At 76.1% G+C, this 20,091-nt stretch overlaps 12 non-coding genes across 12 annotated transcripts; all 12 read left to right on the plus strand.

The window, feature by feature from the left end:
- The first annotated feature begins 21 nt into the window (after window positions 1–21).
- LOC140598843 (5S ribosomal RNA) lies at window positions 22–140 on the plus strand. Its single transcript, XR_012001400.1, has one exon. It is a non-coding gene; the product is annotated as a 5S ribosomal RNA (ribosomal RNA).
- Window positions 141–1,801: 1,661 nt separating this feature from the next.
- LOC140598844 (5S ribosomal RNA) lies at window positions 1,802–1,920 on the plus strand. The gene has a single exon (XR_012001401.1). It is a non-coding gene; the product is annotated as a 5S ribosomal RNA (ribosomal RNA).
- Window positions 1,921–3,554: 1,634 nt separating this feature from the next.
- Window positions 3,555–3,673, plus strand: LOC140598845 (5S ribosomal RNA). Its single transcript, XR_012001402.1, has one exon. It is a non-coding gene; the product is annotated as a 5S ribosomal RNA (ribosomal RNA).
- Window positions 3,674–5,331: 1,658 nt separating this feature from the next.
- Window positions 5,332–5,450, plus strand: LOC140598846 (5S ribosomal RNA). The gene has a single exon (XR_012001403.1). It is a non-coding gene; the product is annotated as a 5S ribosomal RNA (ribosomal RNA).
- A 1,663-nt stretch (window positions 5,451–7,113) lies between these two features.
- On the plus strand, window positions 7,114–7,232 carry LOC140598847 (5S ribosomal RNA). The gene has a single exon (XR_012001404.1). It is a non-coding gene; the product is annotated as a 5S ribosomal RNA (ribosomal RNA).
- Window positions 7,233–8,891: 1,659 nt separating this feature from the next.
- LOC140598848 (5S ribosomal RNA) lies at window positions 8,892–9,010 on the plus strand. The gene has a single exon (XR_012001405.1). It is a non-coding gene; the product is annotated as a 5S ribosomal RNA (ribosomal RNA).
- Window positions 9,011–10,674: 1,664 nt separating this feature from the next.
- LOC140598850 (5S ribosomal RNA) lies at window positions 10,675–10,793 on the plus strand. The gene has a single exon (XR_012001406.1). It is a non-coding gene; the product is annotated as a 5S ribosomal RNA (ribosomal RNA).
- Window positions 10,794–12,467: 1,674 nt separating this feature from the next.
- LOC140598851 (5S ribosomal RNA) lies at window positions 12,468–12,586 on the plus strand. Its single transcript, XR_012001407.1, has one exon. It is a non-coding gene; the product is annotated as a 5S ribosomal RNA (ribosomal RNA).
- A 1,666-nt stretch (window positions 12,587–14,252) lies between these two features.
- On the plus strand, window positions 14,253–14,371 carry LOC140598852 (5S ribosomal RNA). Its single transcript, XR_012001408.1, has one exon. It is a non-coding gene; the product is annotated as a 5S ribosomal RNA (ribosomal RNA).
- Window positions 14,372–16,039: 1,668 nt separating this feature from the next.
- Window positions 16,040–16,158, plus strand: LOC140598853 (5S ribosomal RNA). Its single transcript, XR_012001409.1, has one exon. It is a non-coding gene; the product is annotated as a 5S ribosomal RNA (ribosomal RNA).
- A 1,650-nt stretch (window positions 16,159–17,808) lies between these two features.
- On the plus strand, window positions 17,809–17,927 carry LOC140598855 (5S ribosomal RNA). Its single transcript, XR_012001412.1, has one exon. It is a non-coding gene; the product is annotated as a 5S ribosomal RNA (ribosomal RNA).
- A 1,655-nt stretch (window positions 17,928–19,582) lies between these two features.
- LOC140598856 (5S ribosomal RNA) lies at window positions 19,583–19,701 on the plus strand. Its single transcript, XR_012001413.1, has one exon. It is a non-coding gene; the product is annotated as a 5S ribosomal RNA (ribosomal RNA).
- The last annotated feature ends 390 nt before the right edge of the window (window positions 19,702–20,091 follow it).

The raw sequence follows: 20,091 nt of genomic DNA on the forward strand, positions 1-20,091 counted from the left end.
CGCCCAGCGGCAGCCGCGGACGTCTACGGCCATACCACCCTGAACGCGCCCGATCTCGTCTGATCTCGGAAGCTAAGCAGGGTCGGGCCTGGTTAGTACTTGGATGGGAGACCGCCTGGGAATACCGGGTGCTGTAGGCTTTTTTTCCTCGGCCTTTTGCCTGCCTTCCTGTCTGTCCCTTGGCCGCCAACGCCCCCTCGACCAACGCGGCGGCGGCGGCGGCGGCGGCGGCGGCGGCGGCGGCGGCGGCGCCCCCCTCCGGGCGACCCGTGGCATGGCCCCCGCCCCGCCGGAAGCACCGCAGGGCGCCGCGGAGCACCGAGGGCGCCGGCTGCACGGGCAGGAGGCCACACACATGCACCACCTCCTCTTCCTCTCAAGCCCTTCACCCTCGCAGCCCGCCCTTCAAGCACACCCACCCACGTCCTAGCCGGCCGCGCGTCCCAGGGCGCCGCGGGGGCCCGAAGGCGGCCGACGGAGGGGACGGGGCGACAGCAGGAACCTCGGGGCCGGGGCGGGGAGGGGGCGGTCGCTGGGGGGAGCCGGGCGGGGGCTGGATCCCGTCTCCGCAGGCCTGCGAGCCCCTCCGGGGGGCCGGGGCGGGGCTTTGGGGGCCGGGGCCGGGGCGGGGCTTTGGGGGCCGGGGCCGGGGCCGGGGCCCTCCTCGCCCCGCCCCAATCTCCGCCCCCAGGCCCGCCCCCAGCCCCTAGCAATTCCCTGGCACCGCCCCCAGCCTCCAAGCCACCCAGCCACCCGCAACCCCCCCCACCTTCGGCCCGGGCCCGCCTGCACCTTCTCTCCGAAGGACATGCCCTGCCTCCCCCGCGGACCACCGTCCCTTCGGCCCTCAGCCACGACGTCCACGCTCCGCGGGCCCGGGACACCAGATGGCCCGACCGCCCGGGGCCTCAGGCCCCGTTGGCACCGGGCTGCGCGCTCCGCGGCCCCGCAACAGCCAAGGCCACAGCGACGCGGGGGCGGCCGGCACCCATGCCGAAAAGGGCCGCGCGCAACACAGCAAGAGACACAAGAGAGACTCGCTCCGCGCCTGGGCGTGGGCGCCGCGCACGCAACACAGGCACACGGTCCCGCGGCGGTTCGGCTGATGGGCAGGAATGGGGGCAGAACGGCATCCCTGACACCGTGGCTGCAGGGCCCGCGGCTGCCAGGGCTCCTAAGGCAGCTCCAGGGCCTGCGCCCCTCCGGCGGGGTGGCTGCCTCGCCCCCACAGGCCTTGTGGCCCAGCTCCGAGTGCCCGTGTCCCTCCGTCTGTGTGTGTGTGTGTGTGTGTCTGTCTGTCTGTCGTGGGCACCTGTGTCTGTGTCCCTGCCTGTCCGAGGATGGGGTCCGGCGGCGCGGGCGGCCCCGGCTTGGCTTTGAGCCAGGCCGGCTGAAGAACAGGAGAGGCCAGGGGTCGTCCGGAGCCGGCCGGCGCCGGCCCGCGGCACCCCCCCAGCCAGTGAGCGGTCCGAGGTGGGGCGGCGTGCCATCCGGGGAGCCGAGCGGCGGCGACGCGCCCGCCAGGCCGGGGACGGGAGCGCGCCCGGGCTCCGGCGACAGCCTCCGCTCCGGGGTGCGGGAGGCGTCTTGGCCCCCACCCCCCCCGCCCGGCCCGGGGCAGGCGCCCTCCGCCACCCCGGGCGCGGCGCGGGAGGCGGTCAGTCAATCAATCAGTCGGGCCGGCAGGCGAGCATGCAGGCGGGCTGGCGCGATCGGGCGGGCGGAGGGCTGAGGAGCGGCGGGCGCCTGGCCCGGAGAGGCGCAGAGCAGGCTCTTGGGGCGCCCAGCGGCAGCCGCGGACGTCTACGGCCATACCACCCTGAACGCGCCCGATCTCGTCTGATCTCGGAAGCTAAGCAGGGTCGGGCCTGGTTAGTACTTGGATGGGAGACCGCCTGGGAATACCGGGTGCTGTAGGCTTTTTTTCCTCGGCCTTTTGCCTGCCTTCCTGTCTGTCCCTTGGCCGCCAACGCCCCCTCGACCAACGCGGCGGCGGCGGCGGCGGCGGCGGCGGCGCCCCCCTCCGGGCGACCCGTGGCATGGCCCCCGCCCCGCCGGAAGCACCGCAGGGCGCCGCGGAGCACCGAGGGCGCCGGCTGCACGGGCAGGAGGCCACACACATGCACCACCTCCTCTTCCTCTCAAGCCCTTCACCCTCGCAGCCCGCCCTTCAAGCACACCCACCCACGTCCTAGCCGGCCGCGCGTCCCAGGGCGCCGCGGGGGCCCGAAGGCGGCCGACGGAGGGGACGGGGCGACAGCAGGAACCTCGGGGCCGGGGCGGGGAGGGGGCGGTCGCTGGGGGGAGCCGGGCGGGGGCTGGATCCCGTCTCCGCAGGCCTGCGAGCCCCTCCGGGGGGCCGGGGCGGGGCTTTGGGGGCCGGGGCCGGGGCGGGGCTTTGGGGGCCGGGGCCCTCCTCGCCCCGCCCCAATCTCCGCCCCCAGGCCCGCCCCCAGCCCCTAGCAATTCCCTGGCACCGCCCCCAGCCTCCAAGCCACCCAGCCACCCGCAACCCCCCCCACCTTCGGCCCGGGCCCGCCTGCACCTTCTCTCCGAAGGACATGCCCTGCCTCCCCCGCGGACCACCGTCCCTTCGGCCCTCAGCCACGACGTCCACGCTCCGCGGGCCCGGGACACCAGATGGCCCGACCGCCCGGGGCCTCAGGCCCCGTTGGCACCGGGCTGCGCGCTCCGCGGCCCCGCAACAGCCAAGGCCACAGCGACGCGGGGGCGGCCGGCACCCATGCCGAAAAGGGCCGCGCGCAACACAGCAAGAGACACAAGAGAGACTCGCTCCGCGCCTGGGCGTGGGCGCCGCGCACGCAACACAGGCACACGGTCCCGCGGCGGTTCGGCTGATGGGCAGGAATGGGGGCAGAACGGCATCCCTGACACCGTGGCTGCAGGGCCCGCGGCTGCCAGGGCTCCTAAGGCAGCTCCAGGGCCTGCGCCCCTCCGGCGGGGTGGCTGCCTCGCCCCCACAGGCCTTGTGGCCCAGCTCCGAGTGCCCGTGTCCCTCCGTCTGTGTGTGTGTGTGTGTGTGTCTGTCTGTCTGTCGTGGGCACCTGTGTCTGTGTCCCTGCCTGTCCGAGGATGGGGTCCGGCGGCGCGGGCGGCCCCGGCTTGGCTTTGAGCCAGGCCGGCTGAAGAACAGGAGAGGCCAGGGGTCGTCCGGAGCCGGCCGGCGCCGGCCCGCGGCACCCCCCCAGCCAGTGAGCGGTCCGAGGTGGGGCGGCGTGCCATCCGGGGAGCCGAGCGGCGGCGACGCGCCCGCCAGGCCGGGGACGGGAGCGCGCCCGGGCTCCGGCGACAGCCTCCGCTCCGGGGTGCGGGAGGCGTCTTGGCCCCCACCCCCCCCGCCCGGCCCGGGGCAGGCGCCCTCCGCCACCCCGGGCGTGGCGCGGGAGGCGGTCAGTCAATCAATCAGTCGGGCCGGCAGGCGAGCATGCAGGCGGGCTGGCGCGATCGGGCGGGCGGAGGGCTGAGGAGCGGCGGGCGCCTGGCCCGGAGAGGCGCAGAGCAGGCTCTTGGGGCGCCCAGCGGCAGCCGCGGACGTCTACGGCCATACCACCCTGAACGCGCCCGATCTCGTCTGATCTCGGAAGCTAAGCAGGGTCGGGCCTGGTTAGTACTTGGATGGGAGACCGCCTGGGAATACCGGGTGCTGTAGGCTTTTTTTCCTCGGCCTTTTGCCTGCCTTCCTGTCTGTCCCTTGGCCGCCAACGCCCCCTCGACCAACGCGGCGGCGGCGGCGGCGGCGGCGGCGGCGGCGGCGGCGGCGCCCCCCTCCGGGCGACCCGTGGCATGGCCCCCGCCCCGCCGGAAGCACCGCAGGGCGCCGCGGAGCACCGAGGGCGCCGGCTGCACGGGCAGGAGGCCACACACATGCACCACCTCCTCTTCCTCTCAAGCCCTTCACCCTCGCAGCCCGCCCTTCAAGCACACCCACCCACGTCCTAGCCGGCCGCGCGTCCCAGGGCGCCGCGGGGGCCCGAAGGCGGCCGACGGAGGGGACGGGGCGACAGCAGGAACCTCGGGGCCGGGGCGGGGAGGGGGCGGTCGCTGGGGGGAGCCGGGCGGGGGCTGGATCCCGTCTCCGCAGGCCTGCGAGCCCCTCCGGGGGGCCGGGGCGGGGCTTTGGGGGCCGGGGCCGGGGCGGGGCTTTGGGGGCCGGGGCCGGGGCCGGGGCCCTCCTCGCCCCGCCCCAATCTCCGCCCCCAGGCCCGCCCCCAGCCCCTAGCAATTCCCTGGCACCGCCCCCAGCCTCCAAGCCACCCAGCCACCCGCAACCCCCCCCACCTTCGGCCCGGGCCCGCCTGCACCTTCTCTCCGAAGGACATGCCCTGCCTCCCCCGCGGACCACCGTCCCTTCGGCCCTCAGCCACGACGTCCACGCTCCGCGGGCCCGGGACACCAGATGGCCCGACCGCCCGGGGCCTCAGGCCCCGTTGGCACCGGGCTGCGCGCTCCGCGGCCCCGCAACAGCCAAGGCCACAGCGACGCGGGGGCGGCCGGCACCCATGCCGAAAAGGGCCGCGCGCAACACAGCAAGAGACACAAGAGAGACTCGCTCCGCGCCTGGGCGTGGGCGCCGCGCACGCAACACAGGCACACGGTCCCGCGGCGGTTCGGCTGATGGGCAGGAATGGGGGCAGAACGGCATCCCTGACACCGTGGCTGCAGGGCCCGCGGCTGCCAGGGCTCCTAAGGCAGCTCCAGGGCCTGCGCCCCTCCGGCGGGGTGGCTGCCTCGCCCCCACAGGCCTTGTGGCCCAGCTCCGAGTGCCCGTGTCCCTCCGTCTGTGTGTGTGTGTGTGTGTGTCTGTCTGTCTGTCGTGGGCACCTGTGTCTGTGTCCCTGCCTGTCCGAGGATGGGGTCCGGCGGCGCGGGCGGCCCCGGCTTGGCTTTGAGCCAGGCCGGCTGAAGAACAGGAGAGGCCAGGGGTCGTCCGGAGCCGGCCGGCGCCGGCCCGCGGCACCCCCCCAGCCAGTGAGCGGTCCGAGGTGGGGCGGCGTGCCATCCGGGGAGCCGAGCGGCGGCGACGCGCCCGCCAGGCCGGGGACGGGAGCGCGCCCGGGCTCCGGCGACAGCCTCCGCTCCGGGGTGCGGGAGGCGTCTTGGCCCCCACCCCCCCCGCCCGGCCCGGGGCAGGCGCCCTCCGCCACCCCGGGCGCGGCGCGGGAGGCGGTCAGTCAATCAATCAGTCGGGCCGGCAGGCGAGCATGCAGGCGGGCTGGCGCGATCGGGCGGGCGGAGGGCTGAGGAGCGGCGGGCGCCTGGCCCGGAGAGGCGCAGAGCAGGCTCTTGGGGCGCCCAGCGGCAGCCGCGGACGTCTACGGCCATACCACCCTGAACGCGCCCGATCTCGTCTGATCTCGGAAGCTAAGCAGGGTCGGGCCTGGTTAGTACTTGGATGGGAGACCGCCTGGGAATACCGGGTGCTGTAGGCTTTTTTTCCTCGGCCTTTTGCCTGCCTTCCTGTCTGTCCCTTGGCCGCCAACGCCCCCTCGACCAACGCGGCGGCGGCGGCGGCGGCGGCGGCGGCGGCGGCGGCGGCGGCGGCGCCCCCTCCGGGCGACCCGTGGCATGGCCCCCGCCCCGCCGGAAGCACCGCAGGGCGCCGCGGAGCACCGAGGGCGCCGGCTGCACGGGCAGGAGGCCACACACATGCACCACCTCCTCTTCCTCTCAAGCCCTTCACCCTCGCAGCCCGCCCTTCAAGCACACCCACCCACGTCCTAGCCGGCCGCGCGTCCCAGGGCGCCGCGGGGGCCCGAAGGCGGCCGACGGAGGGGACGGGGCGACAGCAGGAACCTCGGGGCCGGGGCGGGGAGGGGGCGGTCGCTGGGGGGAGCCGGGCGGGGGCTGGATCCCGTCTCCGCAGGCCTGCGAGCCCCTCCGGGGGGCCGGGGCGGGGCTTTGGGGGCCGGGGCCGGGGCGGGGCTTTGGGGGCCGGGGCCGGGGCCGGGGCCCTCCTCGCCCCGCCCCAATCTCCGCCCCCAGGCCCGCCCCCAGCCCCTAGCAATTCCCTGGCACCGCCCCCAGCCTCCAAGCCACCCAGCCACCCGCAACCCCCCCCACCTTCGGCCCGGGCCCGCCTGCACCTTCTCTCCGAAGGACATGCCCTGCCTCCCCCGCGGACCACCGTCCCTTCGGCCCTCAGCCACGACGTCCACGCTCCGCGGGCCCGGGACACCAGATGGCCCGACCGCCCGGGGCCTCAGGCCCCGTTGGCACCGGGCTGCGCGCTCCGCGGCCCCGCAACAGCCAAGGCCACAGCGACGCGGGGGCGGCCGGCACCCATGCCGAAAAGGGCCGCGCGCAACACAGCAAGAGACACAAGAGAGACTCGCTCCGCGCCTGGGCGTGGGCGCCGCGCACGCAACACAGGCACACGGTCCCGCGGCGGTTCGGCTGATGGGCAGGAATGGGGGCAGAACGGCATCCCTGACACCGTGGCTGCAGGGCCCGCGGCTGCCAGGGCTCCTAAGGCAGCTCCAGGGCCTGCGCCCCTCCGGCGGGGTGGCTGCCTCGCCCCCACAGGCCTTGTGGCCCAGCTCCGAGTGCCCGTGTCCCTCCGTCTGTGTGTGTGTGTGTGTGTGTCTGTCTGTCTGTCGTGGGCACCTGTGTCTGTGTCCCTGCCTGTCCGAGGATGGGGTCCGGCGGCGCGGGCGGCCCCGGCTTGGCTTTGAGCCAGGCCGGCTGAAGAACAGGAGAGGCCAGGGGTCGTCCGGAGCCGGCCGGCGCCGGCCCGCGGCACCCCCCCAGCCAGTGAGCGGTCCGAGGTGGGGCGGCGTGCCATCCGGGGAGCCGAGCGGCGGCGACGCGCCCGCCAGGCCGGGGACGGGAGCGCGCCCGGGCTCCGGCGACAGCCTCCGCTCCGGGGTGCGGGAGGCGTCTTGGCCCCCACCCCCCCCGCCCGGCCCGGGGCAGGCGCCCTCCGCCACCCCGGGCGTGGCGCGGGAGGCGGTCAGTCAATCAATCAGTCGGGCCGGCAGGCGAGCATGCAGGCGGGCTGGCGCGATCGGGCGGGCGGAGGGCTGAGGAGCGGCGGGCGCCTGGCCCGGAGAGGCGCAGAGCAGGCTCTTGGGGCGCCCAGCGGCAGCCGCGGACGTCTACGGCCATACCACCCTGAACGCGCCCGATCTCGTCTGATCTCGGAAGCTAAGCAGGGTCGGGCCTGGTTAGTACTTGGATGGGAGACCGCCTGGGAATACCGGGTGCTGTAGGCTTTTTTTCCTCGGCCTTTTGCCTGCCTTCCTGTCTGTCCCTTGGCCGCCAACGCCCCCTCGACCAACGCGGCGGCGGCGGCGGCGGCGGCGGCGGCGGCGGCGGCGGCGCCCCCCTCCGGGCGACCCGTGGCATGGCCCCCGCCCCGCCGGAAGCACCGCAGGGCGCCGCGGAGCACCGAGGGCGCCGGCTGCACGGGCAGGAGGCCACACACATGCACCACCTCCTCTTCCTCTCAAGCCCTTCACCCTCGCAGCCCGCCCTTCAAGCACACCCACCCACGTCCTAGCCGGCCGCGCGTCCCAGGGCGCCGCGGGGGCCCGAAGGCGGCCGACGGAGGGGACGGGGCGACAGCAGGAACCTCGGGGCCGGGGCGGGGAGGGGGCGGTCGCTGGGGGGAGCCGGGCGGGGGCTGGATCCCGTCTCCGCAGGCCTGCGAGCCCCTCCGGGGGGCCGGGGCGGGGCTTTGGGGGCCGGGGCCGGGGCGGGGCTTTGGGGGCCGGGGCCGGGGCCGGGGCCCTCCTCGCCCCGCCCCAATCTCCGCCCCCAGGCCCGCCCCCAGCCCCTAGCAATTCCCTGGCACCGCCCCCAGCCTCCAAGCCACCCAGCCACCCGCAACCCCCCCCACCTTCGGCCCGGGCCCGCCTGCACCTTCTCTCCGAAGGACATGCCCTGCCTCCCCCGCGGACCACCGTCCCTTCGGCCCTCAGCCACGACGTCCACGCTCCGCGGGCCCGGGACACCAGATGGCCCGACCGCCCGGGGCCTCAGGCCCCGTTGGCACCGGGCTGCGCGCTCCGCGGCCCCGCAACAGCCAAGGCCACAGCGACGCGGGGGCGGCCGGCACCCATGCCGAAAAGGGCCGCGCGCAACACAGCAAGAGACACAAGAGAGACTCGCTCCGCGCCTGGGCGTGGGCGCCGCGCACAGCAACACAGGCACACGGTCCCGCGGCGGTTCGGCTGATGGGCAGGAATGGGGGCAGAACGGCATCCCTGACACCGTGGCTGCAGGGCCCGCGGCTGCCAGGGCTCCTAAGGCAGCTCCAGGGCCTGCGCCCCTCCGGCGGGGTGGCTGCCTCGCCCCCACAGGCCTTGTGGCCCAGCTCCGAGTGCCCGTGTCCCTCCGTCTGTGTGTGTGTGTGTGTGTGTCTGTCTGTCTGTCGTGGGCACCTGTGTCTGTGTCCCTGCCTGTCCGAGGATGGGGTCCGGCGGCGCGGGCGGCCCCGGCTTGGCTTTGAGCCAGGCCGGCTGAAGAACAGGAGAGGCCAGGGGTCGTCCGGAGCCGGCCGGCGCCGGCCCGCGGCACCCCCCCAGCCAGTGAGCGGTCCGAGGTGGGGCGGCGTGCCATCCGGGGAGCCGAGCGGCGGCGACGCGCCCGCCAGGCCGGGGACGGGAGCGCGCCCGGGCTCCGGCGACAGCCTCCGCTCCGGGGTGCGGGAGGCGTCTTGGCCCCCACCCCCCCCGCCCGGCCCGGGGCAGGCGCCCTCCGCCACCCCGGGCGCGGCGCGGGAGGCGGTCAGTCAATCAATCAGTCGGGCCGGCAGGCGAGCATGCAGGCGGGCTGGCGCGATCGGGCGGGCGGAGGGCTGAGGAGCGGCGGGCGCCTGGCCCGGAGAGGCGCAGAGCAGGCTCTTGGGGCGCCCAGCGGCAGCCGCGGACGTCTACGGCCATACCACCCTGAACGCGCCCGATCTCGTCTGATCTCGGAAGCTAAGCAGGGTCGGGCCTGGTTAGTACTTGGATGGGAGACCGCCTGGGAATACCGGGTGCTGTAGGCTTTTTTTCCTCGGCCTTTTGCCTGCCTTCCTGTCTGTCCCTTGGCCGCCAACGCCCCCTCGACCAACGCGGCGGCGGCGGCGGCGGCGGCGGCGGCGGCGGCGGCGGCGGCGGCGCCCCCCTCCGGGCGACCCGTGGCATGGCCCCCGCCCCGCCGGAAGCACCGCAGGGCGCCGCGGAGCACCGAGGGCGCCGGCTGCACGGGCAGGAGGCCACACACATGCACCACCTCCTCTTCCTCTCAAGCCCTTCACCCTCGCAGCCCGCCCTTCAAGCACACCCACCCACGTCCTAGCCGGCCGCGCGTCCCAGGGCGCCGCGGGGGCCCGAAGGCGGCCGACGGAGGGGACGGGGCGACAGCAGGAACCTCGGGGCCGGGGCGGGGAGGGGGCGGTCGCTGGGGGGAGCCGGGCGGGGGCTGGATCCCGTCTCCGCAGGCCTGCGAGCCCCTCCGGGGGGCCGGGGCGGGGCTTTGGGGGCCGGGGCCGGGGCGGGGCTTTGGGGGCCGGGGCCGGGGCCGGGGCCCTCCTCGCCCCGCCCCAATCTCCGCCCCCAGGCCCGCCCCCAGCCCCTAGCAATTCCCTGGCACCGCCCCCAGCCTCCAAGCCACCCAGCCACCCGCAACCCCCCCCACCTTCGGCCCGGGCCCGCCTGCACCTTCTCTCCGAAGGACATGCCCTGCCTCCCCCGCGGACCACCGTCCCTTCGGCCCTCAGCCACGACGTCCACGCTCCGCGGGCCCGGGACACCAGATGGCCCGACCGCCCGGGGCCTCAGGCCCCGTTGGCACCGGGCTGCGCGCTCCGCGGCCCCGCAACAGCCAAGGCCACAGCGACGCGGGGGCGGCCGGCACCCATGCCGAAAAGGGCCGCGCGCAACACAGCAAGAGACACAAGAGAGACTCGCTCCGCGCCTGGGCGTGGGCGCCGCGCACGCAACACAGGCACACGGTCCCGCGGCGGTTCGGCTGATGGGCAGGAATGGGGGCAGAACGGCATCCCTGACACCGTGGCTGCAGGGCCCGCGGCTGCCAGGGCTCCTAAGGCAGCTCCAGGGCCTGCGCCCCTCCGGCGGGGTGGCTGCCTCGCCCCCACAGGCCTTGTGGCCCAGCTCCGAGTGCCCGTGTCCCTCCGTCTGTGTGTGTGTGTGTGTGTGTCTGTCTGTCTGTCGTGGGCACCTGTGTCTGTGTCCCTGCCTGTCCGAGGATGGGGTCCGGCGGCGCGGGCGGCCCCGGCTTGGCTTTGAGCCAGGCCGGCTGAAGAACAGGAGAGGCCAGGGGTCGTCCGGAGCCGGCCGGCGCCGGCCCGCGGCACCCCCCCAGCCAGTGAGCGGTCCGAGGTGGGGCGGCGTGCCATCCGGGGAGCCGAGCGGCGGCGACGCGCCCGCCAGGCCGGGGACGGGAGCGCGCCCGGGCTCCGGCGACAGCCTCCGCTCCGGGGTGCGGGAGGCGTCTTGGCCCCCACCCCCCCCGCCCGGCCCGGGGCAGGCGCCCTCCGCCACCCCGGGCGCGGCGCGGGAGGCGGTCAGTCAATCAATCAGTCGGGCCGGCAGGCGAGCATGCAGGCGGGCTGGCGCGATCGGGCGGGCGGAGGGCTGAGGAGCGGCGGGCGCCTGGCCCGGAGAGGCGCAGAGCAGGCTCTTGGGGCGCCCAGCGGCAGCCGCGGACGTCTACGGCCATACCACCCTGAACGCGCCCGATCTCGTCTGATCTCGGAAGCTAAGCAGGGTCGGGCCTGGTTAGTACTTGGATGGGAGACCGCCTGGGAATACCGGGTGCTGTAGGCTTTTTTTCCTCGGCCTTTTGCCTGCCTTCCTGTCTGTCCCTTGGCCGCCAACGCCCCCTCGACCAACGCGGCGGCGGCGGCGGCGGCGGCGGCGGCGGCGGCGGCGCGCCCCCCTCCGGGCGACCCGTGGCATGGCCCCCGCCCCGCCGGAAGCACCGCAGGGCGCCGCGGAGCACCGAGGGCGCCGGCTGCACGGGCAGGAGGCCACACACATGCACCACCTCCTCTTCCTCTCAAGCCCTTCACCCTCGCAGCCCGCCCTTCAAGCACACCCACCCACGTCCTAGCCGGCCGCGCGTCCCAGGGCGCCGCGGGGGCCCGAAGGCGGCCGACGGAGGGGACGGGGCGACAGCAGGAACCTCGGGGCCGGGGCGGGGAGGGGGCGGTCGCTGGGGGGAGCCGGGCGGGGGCTGGATCCCGTCTCCGCAGGCCTGCGAGCCCCTCCGGGGGGCCGGGGCGGGGCTTTGGGGGCCGGGGCCGGGGCGGGGCTTTGGGGGCCGGGGCCGGGGCCGGGGCCGGGCCCGCCTGCGGGCCCTCCTCGCCCCGCCCCAATCTCCGCCCCCAGGCCCGCCCCCAGCCCCTAGCAATTCCCTGGCACCGCCCCCAGCCTCCAAGCCACCCAGCCACCCGCAACCCCCCCCACCTTCGGCCCGGGCCCGCCTGCACCTTCTCTCCGAAGGACATGCCCTGCCTCCCCCGCGGACCACCGTCCCTTCGGCCCTCAGCCACGACGTCCACGCTCCGCGGGCCCGGGACACCAGATGGCCCGACCGCCCGGGGCCTCAGGCCCCGTTGGCACCGGGCTGCGCGCTCCGCGGCCCCGCAACAGCCAAGGCCACAGCGACGCGGGGGCGGCCGGCACCCATGCCGAAAAGGGCCGCGCGCAACACAGCAAGAGACACAAGAGAGACTCGCTCCGCGCCTGGGCGTGGGCGCCGCGCACGCAACACAGGCACACGGTCCCGCGGCGGTTCGGCTGATGGGCAGGAATGGGGGCAGAACGGCATCCCTGACACCGTGGCTGCAGGGCCCGCGGCTGCCAGGGCTCCTAAGGCAGCTCCAGGGCCTGCGCCCCTCCGGCGGGGTGGCTGCCTCGCCCCCACAGGCCTTGTGGCCCAGCTCCGAGTGCCCGTGTCCCTCCGTCTGTGTGTGTGTGTGTGTGTGTCTGTCTGTCTGTCGTGGGCACCTGTGTCTGTGTCCCTGCCTGTCCGAGGATGGGGTCCGGCGGCGCGGGCGGCCCCGGCTTGGCTTTGAGCCAGGCCGGCTGAAGAACAGGAGAGGCCAGGGGTCGTCCGGAGCCGGCCGGCGCCGGCCCGCGGCACCCCCCCAGCCAGTGAGCGGTCCGAGGTGGGGCGGCGTGCCATCCGGGGAGCCGAGCGGCGGCGACGCGCCCGCCAGGCCGGGGACGGGAGCGCGCCCGGGCTCCGGCGACAGCCTCCGCTCCGGGGTGCGGGAGGCGTCTTGGCCCCCACCCCCCCCGCCCGGCCCGGGGCAGGCGCCCTCCGCCACCCCGGGCGCGGCGCGGGAGGCGGTCAGTCAATCAATCAGTCGGGCCGGCAGGCGAGCATGCAGGCGGGCTGGCGCGATCGGGCGGGCGGAGGGCTGAGGAGCGGCGGGCGCCTGGCCCGGAGAGGCGCAGAGCAGGCTCTTGGGGCGCCCAGCGGCAGCCGCGGACGTCTACGGCCATACCACCCTGAACGCGCCCGATCTCGTCTGATCTCGGAAGCTAAGCAGGGTCGGGCCTGGTTAGTACTTGGATGGGAGACCGCCTGGGAATACCGGGTGCTGTAGGCTTTTTTTCCTCGGCCTTTTGCCTGCCTTCCTGTCTGTCCCTTGGCCGCCAACGCCCCCTCGACCAACGCGGCGGCGGCGGCGGCGGCGGCGGCGGCGGCGCGCCCCTCCGGGCGACCCGTGGCATGGCCCCCGCCCCGCCGGAAGCACCGCAGGGCGCCGCGGAGCACCGAGGGCGCCGGCTGCACGGGCAGGAGGCCACACACATGCACCACCTCCTCTTCCTCTCAAGCCCTTCACCCTCGCAGCCCGCCCTTCAAGCACACCCACCCACGTCCTAGCCGGCCGCGCGTCCCAGGGCGCCGCGGGGGCCCGAAGGCGGCCGACGGAGGGGACGGGGCGACAGCAGGAACCTCGGGGCCGGGGCGGGGAGGGGGCGGTCGCTGGGGGGAGCCGGGCGGGGGCTGGATCCCGTCTCCGCAGGCCTGCGAGCCCCTCCGGGGGGCCGGGGCGGGGCTTTGGGGGCCGGGGCCGGGGCGGGGCTTTGGGGGCCGGGGCCGGGGCCGGGGCCGGGCCCGCCTGCGGGCCCTCCTCGCCCCGCCCCAATCTCCGCCCCCAGGCCCGCCCCCAGCCCCTAGCAATTCCCTGGCACCGCCCCCAGCCTCCAAGCCACCCAGCCACCCGCAACCCCCCCCACCTTCGGCCCGGGCCCGCCTGCACCTTCTCTCCGAAGGACATGCCCTGCCTCCCCCGCGGACCACCGTCCCTTCGGCCCTCAGCCACGACGTCCACGCTCCGCGGGCCCGGGACACCAGATGGCCCGACCGCCCGGGGCCTCAGGCCCCGTTGGCACCGGGCTGCGCGCTCCGCGGCCCCGCAACAGCCAAGGCCACAGCGACGCGGGGGCGGCCGGCACCCATGCCGAAAAGGGCCGCGCGCAACACAGCAAGAGACACAAGAGAGACTCGCTCCGCGCCTGGGCGTGGGCGCCGCGCACGCAACACAGGCACACGGTCCCGCGGCGGTTCGGCTGATGGGCAGGAATGGGGGCAGAACGGCATCCCTGACACCGTGGCTGCAGGGCCCGCGGCTGCCAGGGCTCCTAAGGCAGCTCCAGGGCCTGCGCCCCTCCGGCGGGGTGGCTGCCTCGCCCCCACAGGCCTTGTGGCCCAGCTCCGAGTGCCCGTGTCCCTCCGTCTGTGTGTGTGTGTGTGTGTGTCTGTCTGTCTGTCGTGGGCACCTGTGTCTGTGTCCCTGCCTGTCCGAGGATGGGGTCCGGCGGCGCGGGCGGCCCCGGCTTGGCTTTGAGCCAGGCCGGCTGAAGAACAGGAGAGGCCAGGGGTCGTCCGGAGCCGGCCGGCGCCGGCCCGCGGCACCCCCCCAGCCAGTGAGCGGTCCGAGGTGGGGCGGCGTGCCATCCGGGGAGCCGAGCGGCGGCGACGCGCCCGCCAGGCCGGGGACGGGAGCGCGCCCGGGCTCCGGCGACAGCCTCCGCTCCGGGGTGCGGGAGGCGTCTTGGCCCCCACCCCCCCCGCCCGGCCCGGGGCAGGCGCCCTCCGCCACCCCGGGCGCGGCGCGGGAGGCGGTCAGTCAATCAATCAGTCGGGCCGGCAGGCGAGCATGCAGGCGGGCTGGCGCGATCGGGCGGGCGGAGGGCTGAGGAGCGGCGGGCGCCTGGCCCGGAGAGGCGCAGAGCAGGCTCTTGGGGCGCCCAGCGGCAGCCGCGGACGTCTACGGCCATACCACCCTGAACGCGCCCGATCTCGTCTGATCTCGGAAGCTAAGCAGGGTCGGGCCTGGTTAGTACTTGGATGGGAGACCGCCTGGGAATACCGGGTGCTGTAGGCTTTTTTTCCTCGGCCTTTTGCCTGCCTTCCTGTCTGTCCCTTGGCCGCCAACGCCCCCTCGACCAACGCGGCGGCGGCGGCGGCGGCGGCGGCGGCGCGCGCGCGCCCCTCCGGGCGACCCGTGGCATGGCCCCCGCCCCGCCGGAAGCACCGCAGGGCGCCGCGGAGCACCGAGGGCGCCGGCTGCACGGGCAGGAGGCCACACACATGCACCACCTCCTCTTCCTCTCAAGCCCTTCACCCTCGCAGCCCGCCCTTCAAGCACACCCACCCACGTCCTAGCCGGCCGCGCGTCCCAGGGCGCCGCGGGGGCCCGAAGGCGGCCGACGGAGGGGACGGGGCGACAGCAGGAACCTCGGGGCCGGGGCGGGGAGGGGGCGGTCGCTGGGGGGAGCCGGGCGGGGGCTGGATCCCGTCTCCGCAGGCCTGCGAGCCCCTCCGGGGGGCCGGGGCGGGGCTTTGGGGGCCGGGGCCGGGGCGGGGCTTTGGGGGCCGGGGCCGGGGCCGGGGCCGGGCCGCCTGCGGGCCCTCCTCGCCCCGCCCCAATCTCCGCCCCCAGGCCCGCCCCCAGCCCCTAGCAATTCCCTGGCACCGCCCCCAGCCTCCAAGCCACCCAGCCACCCGCAACCCCCCCCACCTTCGGCCCGGGCCCGCCTGCACCTTCTCTCCGAAGGACATGCCCTGCCTCCCCCGCGGACCACCGTCCCTTCGGCCCTCAGCCACGACGTCCACGCTCCGCGGGCCCGGGACACCAGATGGCCCGACCGCCCGGGGCCTCAGGCCCCGTTGGCACCGGGCTGCGCGCTCCGCGGCCCCGCAACAGCCAAGGCCACAGCGACGCGGGGGCGGCCGGCACCCATGCCGAAAAGGGCCGCGCGCAACACAGCAAGAGACACAAGAGAGACTCGCTCCGCGCCTGGGCGTGGGCGCCGCGCACGCAACACAGGCACACGGTCCCGCGGCGGTTCGGCTGATGGGCAGGAATGGGGGCAGAACGGCATCCCTGACACCGTGGCTGCAGGGCCCGCGGCTGCCAGGGCTCCTAAGGCAGCTCCAGGGCCTGCGCCCCTCCGGCGGGGTGGCTGCCTCGCCCCCACAGGCCTTGTGGCCCAGCTCCGAGTGCCCGTGTCCCTCCGTCTGTGTGTGTGTGTGTGTGTGTCTGTCTGTCTGTCGTGGGCACCTGTGTCTGTGTCCCTGCCTGTCCGAGGATGGGGTCCGGCGGCGCGGGCGGCCCCGGCTTGGCTTTGAGCCAGGCCGGCTGAAGAACAGGAGAGGCCAGGGGTCGTCCGGAGCCGGCCGGCGCCGGCCCGCGGCACCCCCCCAGCCAGTGAGCGGTCCGAGGTGGGGCGGCGTGCCATCCGGGGAGCCGAGCGGCGGCGACGCGCCCGCCAGGCCGGGGACGGGAGCGCGCCCGGGCTCCGGCGACAGCCTCCGCTCCGGGGTGCGGGAGGCGTCTTGGCCCCCACCCCCCCCGCCCGGCCCGGGGCAGGCGCCCTCCGCCACCCCGGGCGCGGCGCGGGAGGCGGTCAGTCAATCAATCAGTCGGGCCGGCAGGCGAGCATGCAGGCGGGCTGGCGCGATCGGGCGGGCGGAGGGCTGAGGAGCGGCGGGCGCCTGGCCCGGAGAGGCGCAGAGCAGGCTCTTGGGGCGCCCAGCGGCAGCCGCGGACGTCTACGGCCATACCACCCTGAACGCGCCCGATCTCGTCTGATCTCGGAAGCTAAGCAGGGTCGGGCCTGGTTAGTACTTGGATGGGAGACCGCCTGGGAATACCGGGTGCTGTAGGCTTTTTTTCCTCGGCCTTTTGCCTGCCTTCCTGTCTGTCCCTTGGCCGCCAACGCCCCCTCGACCAACGCGGCGGCGGCGGCGGCGGCGGCGGCGGCGGCGCCGCCTCCGGGCGACCCGTGGCATGGCCCCCGCCCCGCCGGAAGCACCGCAGGGCGCCGCGGAGCACCGAGGGCGCCGGCTGCACGGGCAGGAGGCCACACACATGCACCACCTCCTCTTCCTCTCAAGCCCTTCACCCTCGCAGCCCGCCCTTCAAGCACACCCACCCACGTCCTAGCCGGCCGCGCGTCCCAGGGCGCCGCGGGGGCCCGAAGGCGGCCGACGGAGGGGACGGGGCGACAGCAGGAACCTCGGGGCCGGGGCGGGGAGGGGGCGGTCGCTGGGGGGAGCCGGGCGGGGGCTGGATCCCGTCTCCGCAGGCCTGCGAGCCCCTCCGGGGGGCCGGGGCGGGGCTTTGGGGGCCGGGGCCGGGGCGGGGCTTTGGGGGCCGGGGCCGGGGCCGGGGCCCTCCTCGCCCCGCCCCAATCTCCGCCCCCAGGCCCGCCCCCAGCCCCTAGCAATTCCCTGGCACCGCCCCCAGCCTCCAAGCCACCCAGCCACCCGCAACCCCCCCCACCTTCGGCCCGGGCCCGCCTGCACCTTCTCTCCGAAGGACATGCCCTGCCTCCCCCGCGGACCACCGTCCCTTCGGCCCTCAGCCACGACGTCCACGCTCCGCGGGCCCGGGACACCAGATGGCCCGACCGCCCGGGGCCTCAGGCCCCGTTGGCACCGGGCTGCGCGCTCCGCGGCCCCGCAACAGCCAAGGCCACAGCGACGCGGGGGCGGCCGGCACCCATGCCGAAAAGGGCCGCGCGCAACACAGCAAGAGACACAAGAGAGACTCGCTCCGCGCCTGGGCGTGGGCGCCGCGCACGCAACACAGGCACACGGTCCCGCGGCGGTTCGGCTGATGGGCAGGAATGGGGGCAGAACGGCATCCCTGACACCGTGGCTGCAGGGCCCGCGGCTGCCAGGGCTCCTAAGGCAGCTCCAGGGCCTGCGCCCCTCCGGCGGGGTGGCTGCCTCGCCCCCACAGGCCTTGTGGCCCAGCTCCGAGTGCCCGTGTCCCTCCGTCTGTGTGTGTGTGTGTGTGTGTGTCTGTCTGTCTGTCGTGGGCACCTGTGTCTGTGTCCCTGCCTGTCCGAGGATGGGGTCCGGCGGCGCGGGCGGCCCCGGCTTGGCTTTGAGCCAGGCCGGCTGAAGAACAGGAGAGGCCAGGGGTCGTCCGGAGCCGGCCGGCGCCGGCCCGCGGCACCCCCCCAGCCAGTGAGCGGTCCGAGGTGGGGCGGCGTGCCATCCGGGGAGCCGAGCGGCGGCGACGCGCCCGCCAGGCCGGGGACGGGAGCGCGCCCGGGCTCCGGCGACAGCCTCCGCTCCGGGGTGCGGGAGGCGTCTTGGCCCCCACCCCCCCCGCCCGGCCCGGGGCAGGCGCCCTCCGCCACCCCGGGCGCGGCGCGGGAGGCGGTCAGTCAATCAATCAGTCGGGCCGGCAGGCGAGCATGCAGGCGGGCTGGCGCGATCGGGCGGGCGGAGGGCTGAGGAGCGGCGGGCGCCTGGCCCGGAGAGGCGCAGAGCAGGCTCTTGGGGCGCCCAGCGGCAGCCGCGGACGTCTACGGCCATACCACCCTGAACGCGCCCGATCTCGTCTGATCTCGGAAGCTAAGCAGGGTCGGGCCTGGTTAGTACTTGGATGGGAGACCGCCTGGGAATACCGGGTGCTGTAGGCTTTTTTTCCTCGGCCTTTTGCCTGCCTTCCTGTCTGTCCCTTGGCCGCCAACGCCCCCTCGACCAACGCGGCGGCGGCGGCGGCGGCGGCGGCGGCGGCGGCGGCGGCGGCGCCCCCCTCCGGGCGACCCGTGGCATGGCCCCCGCCCCGCCGGAAGCACCGCAGGGCGCCGCGGAGCACCGAGGGCGCCGGCTGCACGGGCAGGAGGCCACACACATGCACCACCTCCTCTTCCTCTCAAGCCCTTCACCCTCGCAGCCCGCCCTTCAAGCACACCCACCCACGTCCTAGCCGGCCGCGCGTCCCAGGGCGCCGCGGGGGCCCGAAGGCGGCCGACGGAGGGGACGGGGCGACAGCAGGAACCTCGGGGCCGGGGCGGGGAGGGGGCGGTCGCTGGGGGGAGCCGGGCGGGGGCTGGATCCCGTCTCCGCAGGCCTGCGAGCCCCTCCGGGGGGCCGGGGCGGGGCTTTGGGGGCCGGGGCCGGGGCGGGGCTTTGGGGGCCGGGGCCGGGGCCCTCCTCGCCCCGCCCCAATCTCCGCCCCCAGGCCCGCCCCCAGCCCCTAGCAATTCCCTGGCACCGCCCCCAGCCTCCAAGCCACCCAGCCACCCGCAACCCCCCCCACCTTCGGCCCGGGCCCGCCTGCACCTTCTCTCCGAAGGACATGCCCTGCCTCCCCCGCGGACCACCGTCCCTTCGGCCCTCAGCCACGACGTCCACGCTCCGCGGGCCCGGGACACCAGATGGCCCGACCGCCCGGGGCCTCAGGCCCCGTTGGCACCGGGCTGCGCGCTCCGCGGCCCCGCAACAGCCAAGGCCACAGCGACGCGGGGGCGGCCGGCACCCATGCCGAAAAGGGCCGCGCGCAACACAGCAAGAGACACAAGAGAGACTCGCTCCGCGCCTGGGCGTGGGCGCCGCGCACGCAACACAGGCACACGGTCCCGCGGCGGTTCGGCTGATGGGCAGGAATGGGGGCAGAACGGCATCCCTGACACCGTGGCTGCAGGGCCCGCGGCTGCCAGGGCTCCTAAGGCAGCTCCAGGGCCTGCGCCCCTCCGGCGGGGTGGCTGCCTCGCCCCCACAGGCCTTGTGGCCCAGCTCCGAGTGCCCGTGTCCCTCCGTCTGTGTGTGTGTGTGTGTGTGTCTGTCTGTCTGTCGTGGGCACCTGTGTCTGTGTCCCTGCCTGTCCGAGGATGGGGTCCGGCGGCGCGGGCGGCCCCGGCTTGGCTTTGAGCCAGGCCGGCTGAAGAACAGGAGAGGCCAGGGGTCGTCCGGAGCCGGCCGGCGCCGGCCCGCGGCACCCCCCCAGCCAGTGAGCGGTCCGAGGTGGGGCGGCGTGCCATCCGGGGAGCCGAGCGGCGGCGACGCGCCCGCCAGGCCGGGGACGGGAGCGCGCCCGGGCTCCGGCGACAGCCTCCGCTCCGGGGTGCGGGAGGCGTCTTGGCCCCCACCCCCCCCGCCCGGCCCGGGGCAGGCGCCCTCCGCCACCCCGGGCGCGGCGCGGGAGGCGGTCAGTCAATCAATCAGTCGGGCCGGCAGGCGAGCATGCAGGCGGGCTGGCGCGATCGGGCGGGCGGAGGGCTGAGGAGCGGCGGGCGCCTGGCCCGGAGAGGCGCAGAGCAGGCTCTTGGGGCGCCCAGCGGCAGCCGCGGACGTCTACGGCCATACCACCCTGAACGCGCCCGATCTCGTCTGATCTCGGAAGCTAAGCAGGGTCGGGCCTGGTTAGTACTTGGATGGGAGACCGCCTGGGAATACCGGGTGCTGTAGGCTTTTTTTCCTCGGCCTTTTGCCTGCCTTCCTGTCTGTCCCTTGGCCGCCAACGCCCCCTCGACCAACGCGGCGGCGGCGGCGGCGGCGGCGGCGGCGCCCCCCTCCGGGCGACCCGTGGCATGGCCCCCGCCCCGCCGGAAGCACCGCAGGGCGCCGCGGAGCACCGAGGGCGCCGGCTGCACGGGCAGGAGGCCACACACATGCACCACCTCCTCTTCCTCTCAAGCCCTTCACCCTCGCAGCCCGCCCTTCAAGCACACCCACCCACGTCCTAGCCGGCCGCGCGTCCCAGGGCGCCGCGGGGGCCCGAAGGCGGCCGACGGAGGGGACGGGGCGACAGCAGGAACCTCGGGGCCGGGGCGGGGAGGGGGCGGTCGCTGGGGGGAGCCG

The sequence above is a fragment of the Vulpes vulpes genome, chromosome 4, assembly GCF_048418805.1.
Source record: "Vulpes vulpes isolate BD-2025 chromosome 4, VulVul3, whole genome shotgun sequence".
In the NCBI taxonomy this organism is placed as follows: domain Eukaryota; kingdom Metazoa; phylum Chordata; class Mammalia; order Carnivora; family Canidae; genus Vulpes; species Vulpes vulpes.